The sequence below is a fragment of the Fukomys damarensis genome, unplaced genomic scaffold (assembly GCF_012274545.1).
Source record: "Fukomys damarensis isolate Sample0158 unplaced genomic scaffold, DMR_v1.0_HiC HiC_scaffold_8, whole genome shotgun sequence".
Classification (NCBI taxonomy): domain Eukaryota; kingdom Metazoa; phylum Chordata; class Mammalia; order Rodentia; family Bathyergidae; genus Fukomys; species Fukomys damarensis.
In genome coordinates, this window is record NW_022900920.1 from 26,984,142 (window position 1) to 27,011,903 (window position 27,762).

Consider the following 27,762-nt stretch of genomic DNA (forward strand, 5'->3'; position numbering starts at 1 on the left):
CCATTGTGGAGGCAGATAAGTGTTTAAAATTTGGGCTTTGTAAAACCATAATACCATGCTTACTTTCACTTCTTTTCCTGGCTTACACATCTATTTGTGCTTACTCCTTTTCCACAAAATAAAGTTTTTATTTAGATTCAAAAAATAATCTTTCAAATGAAAACCATTTATGAAAACGCATGCATGAGACTGTACCTAAACAGTGTTGCACTTTCTCATTAGCTCTTTTCAGTAGCTCATGTTGGATGATTAAAGCTCATTTAGAACAATTCAAATGAAAGATTACATTCTTTATGTTTTCAAAGTAGCATTTAAAATGGCCCTGAGGAGGAGGTGTGCAATGGTATTGAATATGTAGCCTTCTAATCAGGCATCAGAATTGTTATAATATTTAAAAACAAGTAGCTTGTCCTATGGATTACTTCAAGTGTTGTTCACAAATATCATGCCAAAGACCAAGACAATGGGACCTGTTCACAGTGTTTGAAGACAGGTAACTATCTTGATTGCGTTGTCCCCTGAACGAGCTGGGAGAAGTGGACTGGAAGACATGCTGAGAGACTGTCAGATGAAGACAGGAAGCTCTCGCTGAGTTTTCTGATCTCCTCTCATAGCTTTTCTCTTTCTGAAACCTCCCAGATGACTCACGACTATTAGTGCATCTAGAAATTGTATTAGCTTTCCCATCCCTGACGTACAATACCTGACATATATGATTTGAAGGAGAAGAAAACTTATTTTTGCTCATGGTCTCATTGTCCATCGTGGGCTGGTTCCGAGGCAGGAACATCATGGAGGAATGGGTGTTAGGACAAAGCTGCTCAGTTTTGGGGGTCTGGAAAGCAGAAAGAGCAAGGAAGAGCTAGAAAGGAAGAGGCCAAAGACCGGATACAGTTTGTAAAGTCATTCCCTCCTGGTCACCCAGACCCACTCAGAAGTGTGCCGCACTAATTTCCTGTGTGTCTTTTAAGCCAAGGAAATTGACAATCAAGATTAATTATCACAGAAATATTTCCGAAATTAACAAGTTAAACAAATAAAAATTAATGTGGCAAGGAATTATGAATATGGGATAAGAGCACATTCTAATGACAATTTAAAGTTGGTATAATTAGACGGTAGACAAGAGGGTGGAGCCCTCCGTTTGGATGCTTTTCACATCCTGTCTAATAATTGCACATCTTCTTTTCTTTCTGTGGGTTATAATTTATAAATATGCCGACTTACTGACAATAATGGGGTGTCATTAATGGTGACCATATTTGGTTCTTCTGTTCTTCAAATGTCAGAGTTGATCTTTTAATATAACACCTGACAATCTCTATTAATTTATTTTTATATTATTTCACCAGCATAGCTTTGCTGGGAGAATGGGGCAGTGTATTAACAAAATACTCTAAGTAACAGACAGCATATGTATTTCCAATAAAACAATATAATTGGCTTCTACTTCTATTCAGCCAATAAGAGCGAAGTCTGTTTCACAGTTATATAAATCAGATGGGTGGATACATTTGTCCCATTAAAGAAACCTGGTAAAGGAAGCAGGTGATTTAAAATAAATCTGGATTTGAATATTTTGTTAGAGCAGGAAAATGTGAAAATGCAGAGGATGAAATTTGCAGAAATATTTGTGTTTATCACAAATTCTAGTACTTTTTTTTTTGTGTGTGTGTGTGTGTAGTGGAGATGGGGGTTAACAATAATTTCACATTGCTTCAGGGAGAGTGAAGGATCTGCATGGAAGAGATGCTGTCAGCTCTAGAATGTTGGACATTTGTCTGCAAAAGAAGTTGACTTTATTTCATGCAATTTTATGTTTATAAGGGCAGATGGATTTAGGTCAGCAGCAGGAAACTGGTAAACACAGAACCTCTTAAAACAGGTGATTGAAGTCCAGGGTTAACACAGACTTTCCAAGGTTCTAGTTACTATGTGCATGGTTTTGCAGTGTGTTCAAAGGGAGAATATTATTGGGTAATTTGGGGGCTGTCACATCCAGACCTAGGAGACTGAATTCATCTGTTAAGGCTATTTTTATATGCTCTTGAGATTAAATTGTCATGCACTATATTGGTTAAATGTTATATATACTTAGTATAATGAATAAATCCAACTCCCCCAAATAGAAGCAGAAGTTTCCTTCAGACACAATGGATTCTACGTTATGGTAGAGTTCTACTCTAAAGTTAGGAAAATTCATCCATTTCTATGGAAACAATTAACAGTGTGATGATAATGATTGCCTAATTTCTAGTCATTTAAAATTTTTGGAATACAAAATTGAAATAAATAAATGTTATGTGTTTTGATGCATTCGACTAGTGAAAAAGACTTGTTTGTATTTTTTTCCTCAGTCCATCTCTGCTGTGACTATTATGCCAAAAAAAACTTCCTTTTGTATATCAAAGCTACTTTTTCCTCTCTGGACCATGAGAGCCTGTTTTCTACTTTAATTCTGAAAATGAGGGGACTGCTCTGGAAGCAGGCCGAGTTTCTAACCTAAGGTGATAAGTAAACTACGCCCTGCAGTAGCTCGCAGGTTTCAGTCCGTGGTCTGGTTTGTATAGTTTTGTTGATGGAAAGGATTTAAAAACCTGTGTTGCATAGGACTCAGAAAAGTGTCGAACGTGAGTGGACAGGAGCTCTGTTTTACTGGGACATGGGCAAAAAGGCAAGGAGCCGAGGAACAGAAAGGGAAGTGGGAAGAGAACACCGTGGGCTGGAGGTGTAAGAAAAATCCAGGAAGGCAGGGAGGCGCCTGACGTCAGGGGGCGTGGCCTCCGCAGTTACCACCCTGTCTTATTTTACAGATTCCTTCTGTCATGAATTTGGATCACTTCTAGAACCAAGCGTATCCCAATGCTTTCACAATCACAAAAGCCAGGTTTGAAAGGGAAAGTAAAAACGTAATCATCTATGCCATACTTAAAAGAACATCACACACACCAGTCCCAATGGTAAGGGCTCCACAAGCATTGTGAAGAGTTTATTCAGTCCCTGTTATATAGTATCTCAGTATATATCTTAGGAAATCCCGCCCTCACCCTGTTATGTGGGTCCTATCATCACTTCCTTGTAAAGACGAGGGTGATCAGCCTTAAGCAAATTAAATAACTCTTACAAGACTGCACCATTACAAATGTTAGTGGTACATTTGAATTTATTTCTATTAGACTAGAATGTTCTTATAGAATACTACTAGTATGAAATAAACTTCTTAGGCAGTTTGAATAAGTACTATTTACATTTCAAAATAATTTTTAGAAAAACAGTAGGCATTCAAATATCTCATTTTGTGCAATTAATAAGCTGTGCCTTCTGCTTGCTACCAAGTGCCCATACGGTTAACCAGGTAGTAGAGATTTGTGCTGAGAGCCAATTGAATGAGAGCCGATGGGAAAAGTCAGCAGTTTTTAAGTAAAAAGGAAAAGATTTAAAAAGAAAACTCTATTACAAAATCATCAACTTTTTGCTTAAGGTAAAAAAAAAAATACAACACGCTGGAAAAAAATATTACAAATGAGTGCAAACCATCATCAAATCTTTGCTCTTGTGTTTATGCCTGAGGCCTTTTTATTTGATCACTGTTTTATTAATGGACTTGAACCAATGTACAAGCCAGTGAAAGCTGCTGTACCTGTAGTATAAAGTATATGGTCTGAAGAATGACTTTTCCCCCATTTTCATCCAGGCATAATACATTATAGAAGTCAATTTAGCATGTGTGACATTAATATATGGTTGTGGACTGGGAAAGTTTTCAGGAAAGCAAGCACAAGCAAATCCATCCCCAAAGAGCGAAGAAATTCACAAGATAGGAGAGCTCTTTTCCAATGTGTATTTGGTAGCATTAATGTGTTCAAAGTTCCATGTTGAAAGGATTATCCTATCCTCAGAATTAGTCTCTGTCATTCAAAGGGTATGTGGTACATTCAAGACCAGGAAATAGTGTTTCTTATTAATCTTATAATGGTTATGCATTGAAACTCCTATGGAGCTAGAATGGGGCCCCTTTTTGAAGGCAGTGATCTGGAGAAACCTCACTAGGAAATATATGAAAGAAGGAACGGGATATAAAGAGGAAGAAAGCATAAAATGGATGGTAATAGGAATCAGAGATCATTTGTATGATGTTGGACACTGAGCAGATTTTATTTAGGCCAAAATTATGATATATACAATGACTGTCTTTTAGGATTCATGTTTTGTTGTACCATATGTCATGCCCACGTAATTCATATCTGGAAGAGATTTTGAGGATCCACTTTAGTCTTCCCATTGTATAGATGAGAAAATAGAGGCTTAGAGTAATTAAACATAATGTAAATATTAGAAAAACTAGAATTAACACGTAGGTTTTCCACATTCCCTTTAGTACACAGATATTTTCCCATTTAATTTGAGCCCATGGGAAGAGATTAATAAAATTGGGAGAATATAATTTACTATTCCTCCATTATTTTTTCAATATTTTTCATAACGTAAAAAGATAACCCTCATACTGGAAGAAATATTTGCAAAATCATACACCTGATACTGCCCTTGTAGCTAAAAATGCATAAAAAACACTTGTAAAGTCAATAATGAAAAGACATGACACAGTTTGAAAATGGAAAATGGACTTGAATAGACATATTGCCACGTTTTACAAATCACCACAAAACACATGAGAAATAGCTCAATGTCATTACACATTAGGTAAATAGAAATAAAAACTATAATGTGATACCACTTCATATCTACCCAGGAAGGAAAAATATTTTTTAGAATGCAGACCATAAATGGAACAGGTAAAGATGTGGGGAGACTGGAATTCCATGCTTTTCTTGTGGAATTGTGCAACAAATTTGGAAGACAGTTTGTCATTTTCTTAAAATGTTAGCTATGAATTTTTCATATGTCCCAGCAGTTACACTCCTAAGTACATACACAAGACAGAAAAAAATGCCTGTCCACACCAAAACTTATATACAAATATTCATAAGAGCATATTTATAATAGAAAAAATAACAGAAGAAAAAGAAAAAATGAAAGAAAGAAAAGAATTTAAATATCCATTTACTGACTGGATAAATGAAATTGGTATATCCCTAACATAATACACTGCTCAGCCATAACAGAGAACGAAGCACTGAAATACCAGGTACATGAAGGAGTGTTGGAAACATTACGTTAAATGAAACAAGCCAGAAACAAAAGGCAATTTGATACTTGATTTTATGGAAAGCTAACAAAGATCGACCAAATTAGGACAAGCAAAAGCTACTTGTTCAGTTCTTGCTTTAGCAAGGGAGAGGGGTACTACGCTTAAATTTGGGATGCCAAATGGTAGATCAAAGCATGGGAGCAGATATAGTTAAATATTGGTTCAGGTGCCTCATTTCCTTTCCTCATTTGATCTTTGTTTTATTTTAATTAATTAATTTTATTGGCACATATAAGATATAAAACGTAATGACATTCATCATTGGGAATTTGCACCTTAACATAATCCATCTTGGTTCTTATTTTTTCCCCATTCCCCTGCCCTGCCTCATTTGATCTTAATATGAAAACTTTGGCAAGAAATAGGGAAGCTGTTAGTAATCAAACTCTGGCAAGGTTTTCCTCTGCTGTTACAGAGTTTTTTGTGTGACTTCCTGGGCTGTTTGCTGTAAATAGTAGGTTTGTATATTTCTGGAATGGTTGTTACTGGTTGTGTGTCAGAATTCTATTCTTGTGCATAGTATATTATGATTTTGTGTACTTAGTCTCTGAATTCATTACATAAAATGACTAAAAATAAGCAGAATCATAAAGAAAGTCTGTTGGGAATTGCCCAGGGATAAAGATGTGGGATAGTTTGTGACATGTGAATTTAATGTACTCATTTTCTTTACAGATTGATGAAAACCATCTAAAATTAGATTATGATGATGGCTGAACAGATCTGCAAATATAGTAAAAATTATATAGTTTACATGGGTGAACTTTGTTATTAAAATTACATATAAATAAAGCTTGTAAAATAAAAATCATTTTTGCCATTATTTGAAATAACATTTGGTTAAATGCATTTGTATTTAACATTAATTTCACTGTTTGTAATTATATTCCTTAATCTATTAGAAACTTTGAAATGATATTTCTGTCTAACATTTAATTTTTATTTCACAGCATTGTCCTGATGCGAAGGCATTGTTAAAAAGTAATTACATCTGCTGAGTATCTTTCCAAAAGAATTAAAAGCATCATACCACAGTGATATATGTGTGTCCATGTTTATAGAGGCACAGTTTGTAATAGCTAAAACTTGGAAACATCCCAGTTGCCCATCAGTTGGAGCCTGGATAAAGAAGATGTGGTTTTTCTATAAAATGGAATATTACTCAGCCATAAAGAATGAGAAATTAGAGTCATTCATAGGAAAATGGATGTACATTGAGGTCATACTCTTAAATGAAATACATAAGTCACACATGTGTAAATACTGAATACTTTCCCTAGTGTGAAAAACTAAAAGTGTAAATAAGATCCAGATGGTATACTTGACAATGTGAAATAGGAAGAAAAGGGCTAAACGTATAGGGGAAGTGGGAAGGGTAGGGGAAAGGAAATAAAGGAAAAGAAAAAATATGAGAAAATGAATAAATGGAAACAAAGTTTTTGGAAATAAGGAAGGGAGAAGGGGGTGAAGGGAGGGCAGGGCTATGGGGAAAAATGAGAACCAAGACCTGTCATGTAAGGGTTCAAGATCCCAATGATGAATGTAACTGTACTGTATACCTAAAATGTACCAATGAACTCAATGAGAAAAAGAAGTGATTACATATATATAGAATGTTATAACAGGGATGTATAGGAGACTCTTTGGTGTCATTATTTTTGTTTTTTGCTTTGTTTTTTTTTTTGGTAAACATAGATACGTGAAGAGAAAGAACAAGAGCCTGTGCCTTTTTACTGTGGTTTAGAATCCTCCTCTTCCACGTCATGATTGCACTCATTGCACATAAAGAACCATGGACTTCTTTCTATCAGTGGACAACTTTAAAGGTTTGTGGTTGTACTGGGAATCTAACGGACACTTTTTTAAGGGGAAAATACGTCAAGGAACTATGGTGAACCCCGTCGTTTTGTACATATAGTAGCCCTTCTTTCATTTGGTAACGACTGGTCACTTACATTTTGGGAGACAGTTACTCTCCACTCAGGCCTTGTGAATTGGAAGGGTGGGAATGGAGGGTTTATCTGTTCTAGTCGTGGTGATTAGTCCATGAAAAAGTGCTTTATGACCCAACCTGGGGATTTCAGGAAGGTGACCCCCTCTTTTATTAAATTCAAAAGAGAAGAAAAAGTCTGAGCTAAGTTTTAGAGGCCATTGCCTGAGAGATGGGAAATAACAAAAATTCTTATATCTCACTTCAGTGCCTGGATCCAGTCTTCTCTGAAACTAATTGACCAGTTATGGTGGTCAGTGAATTCATTTCTTGACTCAGCTGACCTGAGGTAGGTTTTGTTTTGTTTTTTTTAACTTTTGTCTGAATTAATATCTTCATTGTCAATTTCCTTATATGCTTGTTTGGGAAGAATGAGATTTATGAATCCATAAGTCTTCTTCTTGCTGTGGGAGGGAGGTGACCACCAATGGCATCTTTTTGGACTATCAAACTCACTAATGTACTTGTGTGAAGATGTACAGCCATGCTTAAAAGGTATTGACTATATATATTCTCCAATGCTCTGCCTTATCTCAGACCCAGAATAACCTCAGTGCCACTGTTAGCTTATATATCTAATTAATTTAATTTGAGATTCTATCTATACAGAGTCTGCCAAAAAATGTATACACACATACACACTTCAGGAAAAGAAAAAAAGCATGACTTTTTTTCAGCAGATGGTGTTATCCATGTATGGGGACACTACAGGATGTCATATATCACAGAAAAGCTATTGCACTGCCGGCCCTTAGAGAAGAAATTGAAAATATATGTGCAGAATCTCAATGATCAAGGTTACCCAGGCAGCAGTTCACCATACTAATAAATGCCTGGGAGCTCAGGCATCACTTGGTGCACCTGTAGTAATTGGAGAGGCCAAAGGTAACTTGTATTAATCTCATGATGTCTCAATCAATTTAGTATTAAAATATTTATACAAGGTTTTCTTTTCCCGAAGTGTGCATACATATTTTGGCTAATTTAATGTGCAATAGTGTCACTTCTGAGATTTGATTTGCATAGATCACCTATGAATAATTTAGAGGAAGATTTGAGTTTGTGGCCAAGTCCGTTTTTCTGAATTTGCAAACTACAATTATGTGTAAGTTTTTCTCTCCTACCACACGAATATCAAAAGAGATTTTGTGGCATGGAATCTCACCGAAACCCGTGTGAATTCATGGATATCTGCTAGCCTTGAGTGACAGAGGCATCTAAAGATCAAGGCAGAATGCTCACACCTTCACAGACCAGTTACAGGCAGTGTCAATTAGCTGTGGATCTGCCCCAGGTTGTTCTTTCACCTTCTTCCTGCAAGCAAGTGTCCTGGAGCTATCTGTGTCCAGAGGGGCCTGATTGGTTTGGGAAGTTGTTTCATTAGGTGAGAATCATTGAGGACTTCACAGAACAATCAGTAGAAATCACCACCAAAGACTTGGTGCTTCAGTAAGGAGCAGAAAAGTACAGTTCCAGTCTTGTGGGAACAGTTATTGAGAGATATCATAAGTGCTTACTGAGCACTGGGTGCAAAGCTTTTGCTAGCCAAGAGGGTGTCAAAGACGCTAAGGCCTGGCTTCTGTTCTAGGAAATCTTGTAACCTTGAAGGACTCTGATCCATCTTGAGTGCTTCATCTATTTAATGGGGATAACAATCTCTGCCTGTCAGGGGATCCTCTAAAAATTAATCCTATACTGTTTGTAGTATGAAAGAGTCCCGGGGCATGGTCATTTCTCAGTAAGTATGTCATGGATGATGATAACTCTTATCTTCTCATTGTAAATCAAGAGCTATAGAATAATCTGCATGTTCTTATTAGGGAGAGGATTGGGCAACTCTGACTGAGATGTTGGCTTGGTGGTAAAGGGAGATGGTGCACCATTTGCATTCACGAGAGAGTTTTCCCCTCTGCTGGCTTATTTCAGTGGTTCCAATGGTGATGGCTCCTTCACCCATTTTCATATATTTTCTCAATTCAAGAAATGTGTGTGTGTTTAGCATTCACCCAAGAAATTATATTTGCTGACTCGGCAGGTTTCCCAAATGTGTCTGAGAACCAAATACATGAATTGTAGGATTCATATTCCTAGGTGATTACATTTTTTGAGCCCTCACTTTGTGCCAGGTACTGCATTGAGAGTAAGTTATTTGAAGTATTTACATAAACTATGCAACATAGAAACTATTATGATTCCTATTGTATAGGTGGCTTGATGAGGAGAGTTGGGATTCAGGCCCAGACGTTCTTATTTCCTAGGCTTCATTCTAACCATGGTACATGTCACTGGTGGTCTGACGTTGTTAGGGCATCAGGATAAGTGAATCTGGTGTGTTACTCTTACTCATTGGGGCATTCCTGCTTTGTAGATATGGAGTAGCACAGATGCCTTCCCCAGGCAAGATTCTGTGGAATTCTGATTGTGTTTCCCATCTCTGAAAACACAAGGAAGGTATACCCACCCCTTCTATACCTCACAATGATCTTAGTTAAGCCCAAGCAAGTTTATATACTTCACTGCTGCCCTTCATTGTCATCATCAAAAGCACTCAGCTCATTTTCTAAGCTCAGACTCCTGTGGGTTAGATGTGAATCAGCTGGGAAATAAAATTAGATAAATTGTAGATTTTTTTAGCTTCTGCTTCTGAAGATTTTGAAATACTTGTCTTGGGGATACCAAAGGTGTCTGCTTTTACAAGAAAGTGCCATCATTGTTTCTGATGTTTGATTTTGTATCACAGTGGAGAATGTTGGTATATATAGACAAATCTGGAAAATGTAGTCTCTGACCTATGTTAAAATATGCACAGAGAATGTTAATATGGCAGATGTAAATTATCAAAAGTAATATAAATGTTAATATGTACAAATTTAAATGTATTTATTCCTTTTCTGATATCTGACATATGCTCACTTCTAGTTAAAGACATCTAACTTGCCTGCTGTAGCCATTATATTTTTTCAAAGAATTTTTACAACTCTATTTTGTCATTTGAAATTTGAGAGATCAGAATCAGAAAAGCAAGAATCATTCTGTTTTGCAGCTGAGAGAACTAGACTAAGCAAAGTTAGATGATCTTTCTAAGGGAATTATTTTTGTCACTATAGATCTTGGCTCTGTTCATGCCATAAGACACTGCTTTAAATGGCCCCTAGAATAGTCTTTCGTCTGTCTACAGACTTCCTAGGTAGAGACCTCTGCAAGAATTGTTCATTATTTCCCAGGCCAGAGAGCATCTAAAAACCTCTTGGGTAAAGGACTTATTTCCTAGGGCCACTGTGGGTGTCAGGCTAACTATGAGACTCCATCCAGTGAAATTCTTCTACAAGTACCATATCCTCCTCTGGGTGTCCTCAGCACTGTCTTTGATGTTCCTACTTAAGCCCAAGGCAGAAGGTAAGGAAGACAGCATGAGGATAGCTTAAAATCCCTCTAATCCAAGCCACTCATTTATTCAAAATCAGAGTCCCAAAGGCTTTATGAAAAATTTCTGTCATATTGTCTTACGTTTCATTTATGCAACGTTTATTATGACTTAGAATCATCTATCAGGACATCGCTTAGTTCTCTCGGTGGCCTATGAGAAGTTTCATTATTTCTCTTTTAAAGATGTAGGAAATGAGGCTCTGGAATTTCAAGAAACTAGATGAAGGCCATGGAAATAGTACATTTTCTTTTGTCTCTAGGTCAAATCCTAAACCCAGAAGGACTGCATGCATAGACTCTGTTCTAACCATAACTTTGAGCCACAGGTTTTGAAGCTTTCAGATAATGTCTTTCCTTTGATTCTCTCAGCAGTCCTAAAGCAAAGAAGCATGGCAAGGGTGAAAAATCTTAAATAATAATTAGACAGTGGCAAGTCTGGCTGAAACACTTGGTCTCCTGTAATCCCTGGTCATGGACTCTTCTCACTGCATCACGTTAAGTTTTGAAGCCACCCTTCGACACTCTCCAGAGGCCATTCCCCAGACTAGGGCCTTAAGGTGTAAAAAAAAACCCTAAATTAAACTGCTAATGAACTTGAGTTGTGCTATACAGGAGTAGGGTGAGTAGCCTTATAGAAACTCTGGCTGGTAGTAGGAAAGAGGATTGCTGATAGTAAGAAGATCAGGGAATATTAAAATAACAGAGTCCAAACGGTAGCCTGCAGGCCAGGATTGAGGAAGGAGTTTCTGTTAACAGAAGCGATCTAAGAGCCCTAAATTAAACTGCTAATGAACTTGAGTTGTGCTATACAGGAGTAGGGTGAGTAGCCTTATAGAAACTCTGGCTGGTAGTAGGAAAGAGGATTGCTGATAGTAAGAAGATCAGGGAATATTAAAATAACAGAGTCCAAACGGTAGCCTGCAGGCCAGGATTGAGGAAGGAGTTTCTGTTAACAGAAGCGATCTAAGAGACAAATAGGCAATTAAGAGAAGAGTGAAAGTTAAAAGGAAAGACACCCTTGATAGCACACAAAGAAGCTCCCTATTTTGACAGCAGGAGGACACCAAAAGCTGAGGAGGAGGCCCTGTGAGTGACTAAGCTCCAGGGAAGCCTGAAAGTTCAGCAAAAGAAAGGCTGACCTGCTAGGCCTAATAGAGAAAGAGTGCGACATTTTAGAGAAGAGTTCTCCTTGGCCTAACTCTCAAAGACAGCCTTAACCTGTCAAAGTCAGGAGTCGCTGCACTGTAGAAATCCATGTCCTTCGAAGGATGATTTTCCTAGGCTGGCCTGTATTCAGTGACCCATTCAAGGAAGTCTATAGAAGTCCTACCTCTTTAACCCAACACGGCGCGACTTGGGCCATGTGTGCTCCAGCACTTTCAGTGGGGTTAGTCGCGACCTCGTTAGACTTGCTTCACTGCGATATTTACCTCTCCTACCGGCGCTGCTTCTTTCTGTGCTTCCACGTATATTGCTCCCAAATAGAAATTCACAGTAGCAAATTCGTGTTTTTATTTGCTTCTGGTAAATCAACCTCCAAAAGACCCTGAGAACTCTCAGACTCAGCTGTTGTTTGGCCAGAATAAATGTTACTCCTTCTGTCAAGCTAAGGAGGAACCTTTCAGGCAGAAGCCTGGAGTCCAGGATCAGCCAAAGCAGAAGCCCTTTCACTAAACGCCTACGATGCAGCAAGTCTGCTGCTAGGCACTTGTCCAACCTCCTACCCAGAAACTGCATTCCTCTTTTCCTTAGTTTCTAGCGTCTAGTGCTTTATGGATGCAGCTGGAAAACTAACTGTAGAGAACCTAGTTTGCTAAAGTCTTATTCTTGGATTTTTAAAAATGGTTTAATTGCGCGGGAGAGGGTGGCAGGTCGGAGTTCCCAGATGGGACATGCGCAGACTGCTTCAGCATCCACTCGGGAGAGCTGCGAATCTGGAAACCTTACGTCTGTCCAGTCTTTGCGTGGTATTCTTTAGCCAGTTATTGCTCCACTGAGACACTAACAGTCTTCTTGCTCTGAGAGAAATAAAATGATTTGGATGACTTCATCCACTCTGTCCTGAACACTGAAAATGGAAAGGAAGCACAGGGCCATCGGGCAGCAGTTCCAGCTGCCTGCATTTAGTGTCTAGGAAGGGCAAGAATTGTGAACGTTCCATCTCATTTCTAACTCGGAAAGGGCAATACAAGCAGCTCTGCTGTCCTCTACCATGATGTGCTATGTGAGGATGTGTGTGTCATCTTTACAGCTGCTACAGCTAAGAGCCTCAGGCTGCTACCATTTATAGAATCAAATCAGACTTAACAGGCCCCTATTTGACAGATTTAAAGACCATCAGCTTTTGGGGAAAATTTATGGAAAGGGCTTGAAGATGAAAGAATTTGCTTGTCTGCACAGAGAAAGGAATGAAACATTTCCGCAGTCTTCAGCAGGTTACAACCCATAAATCTGCCAGGAGACTTTACCTTCCATGTGTGTGAAATTATGCAAGCTTCTTTTTTTCTTTATTGTCATTTTGAATTATGCACTCTGTGTTATAGATAGATCAACCATTCCTAGGCAGCTAACTGCACCATTGGAAGGCAGGAATATGTTTTATTTTCCTGTCATCCTGCTCTGATTCAGTGTTTAGGGTAACATATAATCGGGCATTGAGTTAAAAAAATGCATCAAGTAAATGCAAACTGCTTTCTGTCATAACCAATGAGATGCAATTGGTGCTAGTGACAACACTCAGGGCTACATTGATTTTCCTATCCTTTGAAATCTTGATGACACTTTTCTTTCGGTCCAGCTACTCAACTAGTTATGAACCATCTCAAAGGGCACATTGCCCAAATTCAAGATGTTATATAGAGCAAGACTCCTTTTGTGAAGGAAGTGAACTGGACATAAATTATCAGTGACAGCTGAGTAATTAACAAGTAATGAGTATTAAGAAAGGTTGGCATGCACTGCTTTTTAGACCCCCCCCCATAATCCTATACACTCAACTTGCCAATTTTCCTCTCTGAATAAAAAGCACATTTTCCTTGCAGCCATTAGGGCAATGTGGGCTTGCAGGAGACCTGGTACCATGTGCTCACCTATGCCCCATCACATTTAATTTATGAAAAACTCGTGCAAGTTAGAGATTATTACCCCCAATTTCAGAGGCAGAAGATGAGTCATACAGAAGTGATGAAACACTTTCAGTCTGAGACAACCAGCAAATGGAAGGAGCTGTTCAAATTCTGCCATGTGAAACAGCAGAATCCTGGTTAATTCTCTTGGAGCAGCAGAATCTGCACTTGACACAAAGGTGCTTTTCCATGCAGTGGAGCTGTGTCTTCCATCAGCCAGGTGAGATACCAGCTGTCTTACCTGAAAAATTCCTGGGCTGCTCTTGTGTGTTTTTCCTTAGAATTTTCCTGCATAATTTTCCTGACACAGTATATGAAGTGAAACTTTAAGAAAAGACAGTTCTGCTTGGTTAGCGCCTTCAGATCTTTGCTTTTAGAATTAACATAGGGTTTCTATTCTATTCAGCATGGAAGGCAAGTGAGTGCAAATGAAAGTGATGTAGAAGGGAGGAATGGAAAAGAAAGATATACAGAAGTTTCACAAGAAGACCTGAGTGCCAAGGCTTGGAACATAGGGACTTCCGCCCCCAGAAGGACAACTCTGAGATGCATCTATTCTCTAACTTCAACTGTCTTTCTCCTGATCTCTCAAGTTTTTTTCTCTACATTTGTGCTGTTAATTTTCTTCTGACCAGCACCCTCTGGGACTTTTTTTTCTTCATAACAGTATTGTACTCATGGACCAGTAACCTCTACTTTCATGGACCTCCCCAATCTATCATTTGAAAGTGAAACTCACTCTGTTCAAATTCTCAATAGAAGAGTTCTGTATTTTGAGCCAGAAACTGGCCAGTCCATGGATGGGTAACTCCTTAGGAACCCACTTTCTGTTTTTCCACGTAAAATACACGTTGACTTTTTTCAACAAGACTGTATATGCTGCGGGCAGGAGTCATAGAACACCTAACTTTTATGTCTTCTAGTATACATCCTAGTTGGAAGCATAAATAAAGTTGCATATATTCATTGTCAGCACTTACATATTTTTCATCTTTTGGTCCCATAAATTTTTTTTCTTCTACTCAACTCCAATATCACTCAACTTCAATATTGACTTTCCAAAGACTAAAAAAAAAAAACAAAACTAAACAAAAACTAGGGTTATTCTTCCAAATTCTGTTTCTCTGAAGATGATGAATTCACAACAGTAGTACACCATCATCTGCCTAACACATTTATTCTGAATTGATAATGATAGATCCAGGAAATTTAATTACATGGCCCAGGCTGTTCTGGTACCAATTTGCTTAAGGAAATTGCACAAGAATTAAAATCTTAAGAGCAATCCAACCAAAAGAAAGAAATCTTGTATTTTGCCCTTTTGTACTACCTAGTAAGAAAAACTAGCACCTGGCCCTTCCTATATTCAAATGCTGCCTTGTCAACCTCTTTAATGGAATATTCTAGAACAAATTTTCAATCACTATTAGCTTGTAGGAACAGGGAAAATCTTTTCATATATCCCCTGAGCTCTACTTCTTTCTAACACAGTGGACTGAAACATGCCCCTATCTCTTGTTCTAAGCTTCCCAAGACAATGACATGGAGGCATACAAGTAGCCATGACGGGGGACAGGGGTTCAGCCCAGTGGTTCCACTGCCTGCCTCACAAGCACAAGGACCCGAGTTTGATCTCAGGTACCGCCCCCTGAAAAGAAATACAAATACAAATAAAAAAATAGCCAGGACCATAAACTGAGATCCTAAATTAGCCACAGACTATGTCTGAGAAATGATATTGAGGAACAACTGATGAACAGATATATGTGGATATCTCCTATCCTAAAGTACAAGGTTTTGGGGAAGAACAGGAATTGGTCCAAACAAAGTCACATCTGTGTCCATCGCTTTCCCCACTGATTGTGAGATCTTTACTCTTCATTTGAACTAGTTCCTGAGTTTTAACAGAACAGACGTTTGAAGATGAATACCAAGAGTTGGTGCGGGGTCTTTTTGATACTAACCATGTGATCTACAGGCTAATTATTTGGGTTTTTAATCTCAATTCTTTTTATAAAATTAGTGTTGTTGTTGCTGTTGTTTTTTGGTACCAGCGATTGAACTCAGGTCCTTGCGCTTGCAAGGCAGGCCATGGAACCGCTGAGCTAAATCCCTGGCCCTTTTATTTTTTTGTTTGTTTTATTTGTCAAAAATTAGTCTGCTCAGTTGTAGAATGGTAAACCCCCTCCTGCACTCCCAGTGAGTTTTGAGAGCAATGAGTAGGTAAATAAATATTAAAGCACCCTATAAAACTACAAAACTCTAGTAAATACTATTATTTTTTTTTTATATTCCAAACTACTGTGCTGGCTACTGAGTGACTTATGAATGTAGAAATACTTTCTCTGTGTTCAACTTTGATGCATCTGTATTTTTTTCTTGTCACTATTTTTCTCCTTGAAAATAAAAGGAAAAAAGAACAAGGTAAGTTCTATCATAATTTTTTTCTCATTGAGTTTATTGGTACTTTTTTATACCTTTACATGACAGGTCTTCATTCTCATTTTTCTCCTTATCCCTGCCCTCCCTTCACCCCCTCTTCCCTTCCTTATTTACAAATACTTTATTTCCATTTTTTTCATTTTCTCATATTTTTTCTTTTCCCTTATTTCCTTTCCCCTACCCTTCCCACTTCTACACCTTTAGCCCTTTTCTTCCTATTTCACATTGTCAATTATACCATTTGGATCTTATTTACATTTTTAGTTTTTCATACCGGAGAAACTATTTCTAATTATTTTGACATCTCCTTAAATAACATGAAATTTAGACTTTATTGTTATGGTGTTACGGTGCCCTTCATCCTATGCTTATCCAGGCTAAGCAGGATGACTGAAAATAGTCCAAGGAACAATTTCATCTGTTGATAGATTTCTTCTTCTAATTTCGTCCTTCCGTATGTGCACAAAATAATTTGAATTTAAAAGGTGGCTTCACCAATGGCAGAGAGAATGTTTGGCCTGTGGCAGACCTTTGCCTAAGTTTTGGAACAAGTGAAGTATCAACAGGTAGAACGTCTTTTGTTTTTTCCCAGCAAGAACTGTGGTCTTCAGAGTTTCCTGCACTCCATTAATCTGAGTTGGTTGATGAGAGTATTTGGAGCCTATTGCATGTAGCATGAGCTTTTTGCAAACCTGAACTTGACTTCTGGTACCCTGATCAGTAGCCACGTTGATGGAAATTTATAAATTGGCTATTTATATTAAAAGTTTGCATCTGCTTGTTAGCCTACAATGGTTGACTAAAGACCAGTAATTGCTGTGTGAGAACGGAAGAACTCTCCACACCACTGGGTACAGCAGAGGTCTCAGTGATTCTTGACACAGTGACGTCTTGGATGGCAAGACAATATTGCATCTAAAGCAACATGACTGGTTCACAGAACTTCTACAGAAGCCAAAATTAATCTATGGAAGAAAAACAAATTTCCTATTAATCAATGAACTATTCCTACTAAAATTTCTTGTTCTCCTGCTGCTAAAACTGCTCGCATCAGGGCTCTCCTCTCCACTGTTCCCTGCACCACCCCTCACCCCTTCAAGAAGCTGTGTGTTCAGTAAAGAGAAGTGAGCTCCAGGAGATGGTGTCTTAGCCTGATAATAGCTCTGAACTCCCTGGGATCCCTTTATGCTGTAAAGATCTTGTCTTACCTTTTCTTATCCTGTGGTCTCCTCCACCCTTGATCGGGTGGCTGGAGGTCTGATCAGCTACAATACCATGTAGCTTTGGGTAAATCATTTTAATTGTTTGGGCCTAATTTTTCTTACTGCCCTAGAAAAAGTGGTGTTAGTAATAAAACTTATTTCACAAAATAATTGTGAGTTTTAAATGATATATAGTACTTAAAACAATGTCTGGTGCATGGTATGTTCTCACAACTTGTAGCTGTGATGATTTCATCTCTGTTATCAGTGATTTCATGATCACTGTTATTACTAGGCTTACTAGTCATCATAAAGTTGATTCAAAATAATAAAAATATTTGTTTAGGTCACTCCTAGCTTAGAGTCAGCTCCCTAGGACCTTTGCTCAGTCTAGCTTTTCCAGGACTTTGTACCTAAATGGAGCCACAAAACCAGAATGAATTTCCTTGGCAGCTTCCCAATTTAGGACTTATCTTAGTGGGCCTAATCTCATCTTCAATAAGTTGGCTGAGCATAGGGAACTGAAAAGCTTTAGGAACAAGCATGGGTCACAAAGCCCCCAACTCACAAAGTCTGTCCTTGAAATGAGCAGCCCACTGACAAGGGACAAAAGTCAGAAATTCTAAATTTCTTCAAGTACAGCTCATATATGATTGATAAGGTCCAAGGACATCACCATTCTCCACCACTTTAATTTAATACAATATCTTGTTAACTAAAACAGTCATGCCTGAAACGTATTGATTCTAAACATTGCCATTGTGGACCAAGCATAGTGGTACAATTAGTTGAATAAGCTAGACATTGACATTTTCAGCACATACAAAGCAAGAAAATAATCTCTGTGAAAATACTCTTCACAAGAGAAAAAAATGGCAGCTAGCCATGCTGGTGGCTTCTTGCTTGAACCCACATCTTTCATCTCTATGCAGATTTAATTTCCATGACTTAGCATGAGAAAGAAATCTAGAGTTTAATTATGTAGAGTTGGTAGTCCTTTATTTGAATGGATACTTGAAAAATCTGGGGACTTAGAAAGATGTGACTGTTTCAATAGGCATGTAGCCAAGAAAACTGGGGTCAGATTTGTGTGAATCTCAGGATTTCCAGGCCCTTGCATGCTATGTCTGCTGGGGTGGAGAGTTCTTGGATAAAGGTCATCCATCCATCCATGGAGCTTGGTGGCTGTTTTTCCCTGCTGCATTTTGGAAACTGTTTAATATGTTAAACTACTCTTCAACACACTGGAGAAGTGTGAATGAAATACTTGTTTCATTGGAGATTATCTTTAGCATTTCTTTGGACCCACGGGTTGAGAGAATTTCTTTTTGAAATATTTACTTGGGAAATAAAATTAAAACAGAAGAACAACTTGATAAATAATGATATAATGATAAAGAGATATATAAACTTTGGCACAGTTCTCTTTGGTGCCTTGGTAGGCATCATACTAGCAACTTGGAGACAGATACCACGAGGTAGGTAGGGAATTGCTTCAAAACATATTGCAAGAAAATCACTTGGGATGGGAAGTAATGGGCAGGTGGTATGGAGCTGCCACATGTTTGTTAAAAATGCAATTTATGAGCCCTGCTTTGGGAAGACTTACTGGGTTGACAGATTTGCAAATGGTATATTGTGCCTGCTTGGGGCTTGCTGTGAGGAGGCAAGCATCCATCATCTCTGCAGGGGCATGATGCTGTGTGCTGTCCTTGCCAGGATCCCTCTTTCCTCCTCCTTTGGCTCCGGTGCAGCCTGCCCTGTCCCTGTACCTGTGAGTGCACTGATGAATCTTTCTCATTGTGGGATTCACTTGTTTTGCTAAGATCTGTTTGTTTTCATACTAAGCCATGTCTGCCAGTTCCGACACTTTATAAGAACATAATATTTTGAACTCCATGGATTCCCAGAAAGGGATGGAAGACTGTCTTTGTTAGGTCTCCTAGAACCCAGTCCATGTCACAGGGCCTTTCTGCAGCTGAGCTGGTCTCCATGTCACTCCTTTGGCCAGATCAGTGCCCTGGCACCGCTATACTTTCTTTGATCAGTTTGGTCCCAGACCACTGTCTGTCTTTATAGAACAAGCTATTTTATTTGATAATGATATTCTAGTCACAGTCCTCCACGAATGAATGTTAAATTCTCCTTTATCTTGTAATTCCTCCTTCCCCTGACAACTTTCTTCACAGATTACTCCAATCCCAAATTCGAACTTATTTATGTGTGTTTTTGTTTGTATTTTGTTTTTCCATAGGACAGGTGGGGCTATTTGTTCTTCAAGCATGATAGGTCTACTTTTTTCATGCAGTGGTACTTCAAAATGCTGTCTCTTAATGTATGGTCAAAGAAACACACAGGAGAACTCCTGGAAAGGAAAAAGTCTCTTCCTTTAATTCTCATGCAAAGAAATGCCACATTCATGACTTTTCTGTATTCTTTGTCAACCAGCTGAGTAAATTGCTCCTCTGTTCCTTCTTCTTTTTTAGGTATCAGGGATCGAACTCAGGACCTTGTGCTTGTGAAGCAGGCCCTGGGCCCCTCCACTCATTTTTAATAAAGTGTTTTAACCTCATGGGAAGCTGAAGTACCATCTAGAAGTCATTTGTGTAACACTATTTATCTCTCTACACCAAAGCTCCTGAAAAGCAGAGGTTGTTCTATGTTTCTTTTGTATACATCTAGGTTCTGATTCAAAGCCAGTAAAATTGTGCCATCAGGGGTGCCAAGGGCATCATCTTTGTGTCTTCAGGCCCAACACAAGCAGCCCAGTGCACAGGGGCTGAGAATGCGCTGTGTACAGTCAGAGGATAGGACCCTCCTCTAGAGCCAGGGCAGCGGGTCAGACTGAGCAGGGTGAGGCACAGTCAGGCTCACAGCTCTGGGCCACTTCTCAGCCCAGCCGCAGCTCTGCAGTGGTACAGAATAGGTGACCTGTGAAGACGGATGGCTCAAAAGCATCCATACTCTAGAAACAACTTGGGGGAAGAATCCTGAGTCAGAACTGGCAGTGTTTCCTATCGAACAGGGCACAGGTTTACCCAACTTGTGAAAATGTTCTCTTTTTTTATGGGTACATTTAAGGTATACAATATCATGACATTCATCATTGGAAATTTGCACTTTTACATAATCCACCTTGGTTCTTATTTTTTCCCCATTCCCCTGCCCTCCCTTCAACCCTCCACCCCTCCCTGTCTACAAAGACTTTGTTTCCATTTTTTCTTTTTCTCATATTAATTCCATTCCCTTCTTTCTTCTCCCCTGCCCCTCCCAGTTCCCCTTCCTCTGTGCACCTTTTCCTCTTATTTCACATTGTCTATTATACCTTTTAGTCTTTATTTACACTGTCAGTTTCTCACACTAGAGAAACTATTCTGTATTTACACGTGTGTCCTATTTATTTCACTTAAGAGTATCAGCTCAATATGCATCCATTTAGCTATAAAATGTCTCTAGTTTCTCATTCTTTATGGTTGAGTAGTACTCCATTTTATAAAAAAAAAATTCTATGTTTTCTTTATCCAGTCTTCTGTTGATGGGCAATTGGGCTGCTTCCAAGTTTTAGTTATAATGAATTGTGCTGCTATGAAAAATCTGTTTGCATCTACAGCTGTTCATCCAAGAAAAAGAAATTTGTACAAAAAAGTTTGGATGTTCATTTGCAACTAGGGCAGCTGAGAAAAACATTTTTATTTGGTGCCAAATCAGGCAAGAACCAGGCAGCAAGCAGGTCATGTATGAGTTACAACATTATATTAGAATAAGGTGATTTAATTGTCACCACTGCTAACAATTTATTCATAGCTGTTATTATATGTATTTGTGTCCTATATTTTATTCCAGCTTGGCACTATATGTGTCTCAGTATATTGCACAGTAAAAGGTTGTTAACCTAAAGTTTCATTTGCTGTCTTGTTACTGCACAGCCTTCTGCTCTTTTCTGTTTGGGGTGGAATTGTTAAATTCTTTCAGGTTATCTATCTGCTTTGGCTTTTATTTCTCTGTGAATCTCATCAGGCTTTGAGTACAGCTAGTTAAACAGGCAGGTATGACCTGTGTTGCAAGCAGTTGACTTTTTTCAGACACCAGGAGTGGCTCAGAATGTGTTCTGGCCATTTTATCTGTCTCTTCTTCCTTCTTGCTAGTAACTCCAGCAGCTGAATACAGGTTTTCAAGTCCTGGACCTCTGGGCTTCTTGGTGTCTTCACAGACAGCACTTTGGAACCCAAAATGAATAGACTCTGTTGGCAAAATATGAGTTTTGTTTTCACAGCCAGTTCGTTAGGAGGCCCTGAGATGTCTGGCTTCATGAGCTGAGTATGGTTGATGTCCACAACAAACATGGAGTTCCGAAAGAAAGATCTTGATGCTAGAAGCTCCTTCCAGATAAACCTATTTCACAGATGTAGTGAAAGCAGCAGCACACATCTTTCTCCACTGCTGGTGGAGTGACAAAATATTCACATGAAGAGGAGGGAACCAACTATATACTGGATTTCTGCTGTCAGTGTGTCAAGAACTTCTGAGCTAAATTTTTTTTTAAATTTGAGCTTACAATCTAGTTTCTCAGCTTTACAAATCTAGATATTATGATATAGTTCATTTTATACCCAAAAAAACTGAGGCTCAAAGTCACTTGTTAAGATTATGCATTAATAGGCAGAGATCTGAGTCAAGACTCAAGCCTAGTTTTTCAAGCATTCCACAGTTCTCCCTACTGTAGTTGTTCTTTACAATTACATAAACTCTTCAGAGTCCAGATATTAATTATTATTTTAGGGTATTAACTCTATAAATGGTCTTTTCCCTTGCTTAGCCTGGTATTCGCTACCATGTTTACGGGAAGGCAAGTAGAAGAAGGTGGAGAAAGTTCAAGGTAGTGACAGTGACGACCCAGCTTTGACTTCTCCCTGGGGGTAGATATTTCTGTAAAGCAAAGTCATGCTCAATTTCAGAGCCATTCCTGTCTGCATGTGAGCTCAGAAGCAGGGCTGTGCTGTTTGAGTCTACCTTATGGACCCAGGTAAGCAGTTGGAGCGTAGGCTGAAGGGTAATGAACTCACTTCTCTCAGAATCAAGTCAGCGCTAGCAGCCAGAGACCTGAGTTCGCTGGCACCCATGCCTTTCAAAGTGGACAGCACTGCTTGCCAAAACACTGGTAGTGATTTCTTTTGGTCAAGGATACTGGAGAATTTTTACTTTTTTCTTCCCTCAACTCAATCAGACTCATCAGTTTAAAGGAGCAGTACTACAAAATAATGAAAGCAATAAAACTTAAAGGGGAAAAAGAAAGTAATTTAAAAGCAAGCATTTCATCCCACATACATTTGTCTCTTTTCAAAGTATCAACCCGAAAAGAGAGAAGAGTGAAGATATTTGTTTGAAATTTTCTCCTTCTAGAAAAAAAAATTTTTACAGCCATGCACGGCTTTCACTGGGATAAGAAGTCCTCACAGATGGGCAGAGATATTGAACATATGGAACATATCCATAGTTTTCAAAAAATCGTTTCTATCTCTACTGGTAGTACATCTTGGATATATAACTATTATATTTTCTTTCATTATTTATGCATGGCTTTTCTTTTTTTACCCAGGCCCTGATGGATTTACTTTGAGTATTTTTCTAATAGCTACTTTGAAGAATTTTGTCTCCACATTTTATATCTAGGTCCCTTCCAGGGCAATTTCTACTGCCTGCTTTTTCCATTTTTTTTACTTACACTTTCTCACTTCTATGTGTCTTGTAATTTTTTCCTCGCAACTTGACATATTAAATAATACATTATAGCACCTCTGGATCCTGATTCCTTCCTGAGGGTTCTTGTTTATGTTTTTGTTTGCTTGTTACTTTCGTTATTTACCTGACTAAGTCTGTGATGTATTTGTCTTCCTTATTAAGCAAGTGCCAATTTTACTTCTCAGTATTTTACTCATTTTAAAAGTTTTTCCATAATCTCAACTTGAGATGATATTGCTTACTTGTCAGGTATTTATCACTCAGGAGCTGTATATACTTTTCACTATGGATATACTAAATCCTCTGCCATTTTCAGTTTGACCTAGGGGTAACTTGGTGAATGCTTGGAAAAGCTGATAACTCTGCCTTATGTTCAGCTGTGTGTGCTCTCTGGTCTCCCATGAGAGGGTGAGGCCTTCTAAGTCCTCGGTCTTTGGGACCAGGTAGGGTGCGTGATTCTAAGAAGATCCTCTGCGACTGCATCTGGCAGTTTTCTATTGATCTGTAATAAATTATTCATTCACTCACAATTCTGTGAGTCAGAAGTCTGGGCACAGTGCAGTTGGTTTCTTTGTTTTGTTTTTTTTGGTACAGGGGATTGAACTTGGGTCCTTGTGGGGTTGGTTTCTTTGATTAGACTCTAGTAAGGCTGAAATGTGCTAGGTATCTGTCTTAGTTACTTTTCTCACTGCTGGGACAAAATACCTGAAGCTCAAAGTTAAAGGAGGAAACACTTACTTAGCTCACAGTTTGTAGAGGTTTCAGTTCATGTTTGGCTGCTCCAAGGCAGAGTGGCACATGGTAGAGGGCAACAGTTTATGGTGATGGAAAACAGCAAACGCAACAAGGAACCTTAACAGCATCTTTCTGCTGCTTTTATCTTACCCAGACTACTCAGGGCAGGCAGCATTCACACCCTTTATCCTAATGCTCTTTAGCCTAATTTGCCTAAATTCAGCTGTCTCTGAAAAGCCCCACCTGTGAGTGCATAAGGCTTTGAGGGGACATCTAGACACAGGCCTTAACATTCTTTTCCTGATCCCCCAAAGACTCACGCGCATCCCTTTATACAAAAGGCATTTAATTCATCTCCAAGAGTTGCCAAAGTCCTAAAAGTTTCAGTATTGCTGAAAAGTCAAAATCCAATATTTCTTCTGAGACTTAAGGCAAATTCTCTGCTTCAACTCCCACTACAAATGCAAAGAAAGTTAAACACTGCCAACATTTAATGGCACAAGATAGAAATTTCCATTCCAAAAGTTACAAACAGGGAGATAGTGAGCATTGGAAACAAAGCAAGACAAAAATCCAACAGGGTAAACATGAACTCCTACAGTTCCGCTTCCATCATCCCTGGCAATCTGTGGTAAGTTGTGAACTCTGAAGGGCTAGGGTGACTCTACCCCTTAGCTCTGCTGGTGGTTGCAGCTCCCATGGCTTCTCTTTTGGGCTTGCTCTGTTCCCTCCTTGCAGTTTTCCTCAGACATTCCATATTTCTGGCTTCTCCAACCTGGGGCCTCCACTGCACTACTGGCTTCACACTCACTGCTTTTCACACTACCCTCCTAGGGGCACACTGCCAGGCCTCCCAGGCCTTCTTCTGGGTGGAACCTTCTGAACCCACAACTCTGATATTCTGTGTGCACCTAAAACCAGTGCCACATGGATAATGCCAAGGTTTGCTTGCTGTCAGCTGGAGCAGTAGTCAGGCTTCCTTCTCTCTCGGCTGCAGGGGTCAAATGCCTGGATTACTGAGCACTCTGAACCCAATCCTGAGGAACAAATTCCCTAGGCCATTGCCATTCTGGAGTAAGGTACTTTGGGGCTCTCTTCTCAAAGCAGTCTTCAATTTTTCCAACTTTGAGGCTACAAAGGGTTGGGTTCTGCTATTTCTTGTGATTCCCTCTGGTCATATTTTATATTCTCCTGTTCCTTCTCAGCAGTTAAGATTTCCTCTGCTCTATCTTTGCAGTCCATAGTTTTACTGGAGCTTTCTTTCTGGCCAAACTCAAAGCATTTAAAATCATTCCATTGAGCTCTCTGTTTTTGATTTTCAACATAAATCTGGTTAAAAGACCCCAGCATGCCACTGGCTCAACATTAGACTGCCTTGAAATTTCTTCTACTGGATTCATAAGTCTGCTGCTCATAATCTCAGTCTCAGGCAAAGTCTCTGGACATGAGCAAAATGCAGACAAACTTTCTACCAAGGCATAACACATATTTCTGGAGTTCAGCAGCTGATGCAATCCTTCCCAGTAGAAACCTCCCAAGCCTGGTCTTTACTAGCTTTCTGGTCTTCTGAACTCTGAGCAGACTCTTCCATACAGTATAGCTGAAGGCATTCCAGCTCTATTTTTTTAGGTGGTGCTGTGAAACTTTCCAAACTCTTCTCACAAGCCATTCCCAAAGCTTCCTGAACCACATAATCAGGTGTAGTCACACCAATGACCCCACTCTTGGTACTAAATTATGTGTTAGTTATTTTTCTCCCATTGCTGAGATAAAACACCTCACAACCAAAATTAAAGGAGGAAAGGTTTATTTATCTCACAGTTGGTAGGGGTTTCAGCCCATAGTTTGCTGGCTCCAAGGCAAGAGTGGCACATGGTAGAGGGGCAACAGTTCATTGTGGACCAAATGCAGCAAAGCAACAAAGTGCCTTAATAGTGTCTTTCTACACCTTTTATCTTATCTAGACTACTTAGGGCAGATAGTACTCATACCTTTAATCCTAGTGGCCCTTGAGCCTAGCATTGTCCCGTGAATCAGTCACACACTAAATTTAGCCACCTCTTCAAAAGCCCCGCCTACAATTGCATGAGGGTTTTGGAGGACATCTAGGCACAGCCATAACAGCACACTGGGTTCTTATCTGAAGGTCCTTGGGTAATCATGTTTCAAGACATTCAGTGTGTTGGCAGAATTCAATTCAGTGTGGTTGTAGGACTGATGTCCCTCTTTTCTTGCTGATTGCTGACTGAGAACCACTCTCGGTTCCCAGAGGGACCTCAGTTCCTTGCCTCATAGCTCTTCCATCTCAGTTCTATAGAACTCACCTCATTTCCAGTTTCTCTTACACTTCTGAGTTCCCTGACTTGCTTTCCTGTAACGAGATGAAGGAATTTTTGTTTCATGTATGAAAATGGCACAGTGAAGCTCAATATCGTGCATAAATAATATAAGCATAAAAGAAACTTCTTTGTATTTAAGGGACATGTGTGATAAAGTTGGACCCACTCAGATAACCTCTTTGTCTTGTGGTCAACTGATTTGTCACATTAGTCTCATGTACAGAATCTTTTTTTTTTTTTTTTTTTCAGGCCTGGGAAGTGATGCTACATGGCAGATATGATGGGGGACAGTTTAGAATTACAGAAAAATCATCTTGAGTGTGGTTTCAGAGAGTCTAACAGCTTTACCAACTAGACTGCTTGATGCTCATGCCCACGGCTATTCTTGATTAAAGGTAAGTTTCAAGCATCATGGACCAAAGGATTCATTGTGATTAAGGATGAGTTTTTTTCTCATTAATTTTGGTTATACAAAAGATATAAAAACACCCGTTGCACTGGAGGGCTGGTCCGTATGTCCTCAGGCAATGGTAAGGTAACAATATTCACTCACTGTGTCTGTCCCACCTCACAGCAATCTCACAGAGATCATGAGAGGATCCAGGAACCTATTATCTAGTTCTGTTTTCCTATCTTAGTGAGAAATGGAGGAGGCTCCACTGAAACTTGCTCTTGCCATACTGTGATTCCTTCAGGGAATTTCTAGCCTTCTCCTTCAATTATGTAATCAAAAACATTTCCTGTGATGAAAAATCAGATAAAGAAGTTGGATTAGATATGCATGGGTCACAGAGTGGAAAGCAGTGGTCATTTTAAAAAGAAATATCTAACTTCTTTGGCTAACACAAAGAAGTAAAATGATAGGCAACTCAAATAGAGTACAGCTCTCACTTTCTGTGTTACTATGAGGAAATTCTATAGCCCTGCTGAGCCTGAGTTTTCTTATTGTGAATTGGGCATGATAATACACCCCAAGAAGTGTTAGAAGGGTTAGCTATTGCCACTGTTGAACCAGAGCTGAGCTGTGGTGATTGTGAGCATGAAATGATGGTAGGAGACAAAGAATTGAGTTTTTTTCTTTAGTCTTGGTGTTCACAATTACTCCCTTGATTGTTTCTTTTATTATTATTATTAGTTTTGACACCCAATGTTAAATTCCTTAAAAACCCCTCTCTACTATTGTTAATTTGTCCAATAATGGTGAGTATTTTCTTTTCTGGCACATAAATCTTAAAATTTCCATGGTCATTAGAAATTCTGTTCTCCCTTATAAAATATTTATACAAGGGCAGTGAGAGAGATTCTACCTATTTTTAGTACAGTTTAAATGATGTTTGTTTCTCAAATATTCTTTTTATAAATATGTCCTCCCTCTGGGATACTTCTAATGTATAAAGTAAAATTTGCCCATACTAGAATTTAAATCAGATTCAGAAAAAGCATTAGAAAATAAAATTATAATTTTATTTTCTAATTTATACTTTATGATTTATTCTTTCAAAATCCACCATATGTATTGCCTTATGTGACCCTCATTATATAGATATTATTTTTG

At 38.8% G+C, this 27,762-nt stretch overlaps 1 long non-coding RNA gene across 1 annotated transcript; it reads left to right on the forward strand.

Moving 5' to 3' along the window:
• Positions 1 to 6,916: 6,916 nt before the first annotated feature.
• On the forward strand, positions 6,917 to 26,579 carry LOC117285312. The gene is made up of 3 exons (XR_004516308.1): positions 6,917 to 7,035; positions 7,408 to 7,488; positions 26,457 to 26,579. It is a non-coding gene; the product is annotated as an uncharacterized LOC117285312 (long non-coding RNA).
• Positions 26,580 to 27,762: the final 1,183 nt, after the last annotated feature.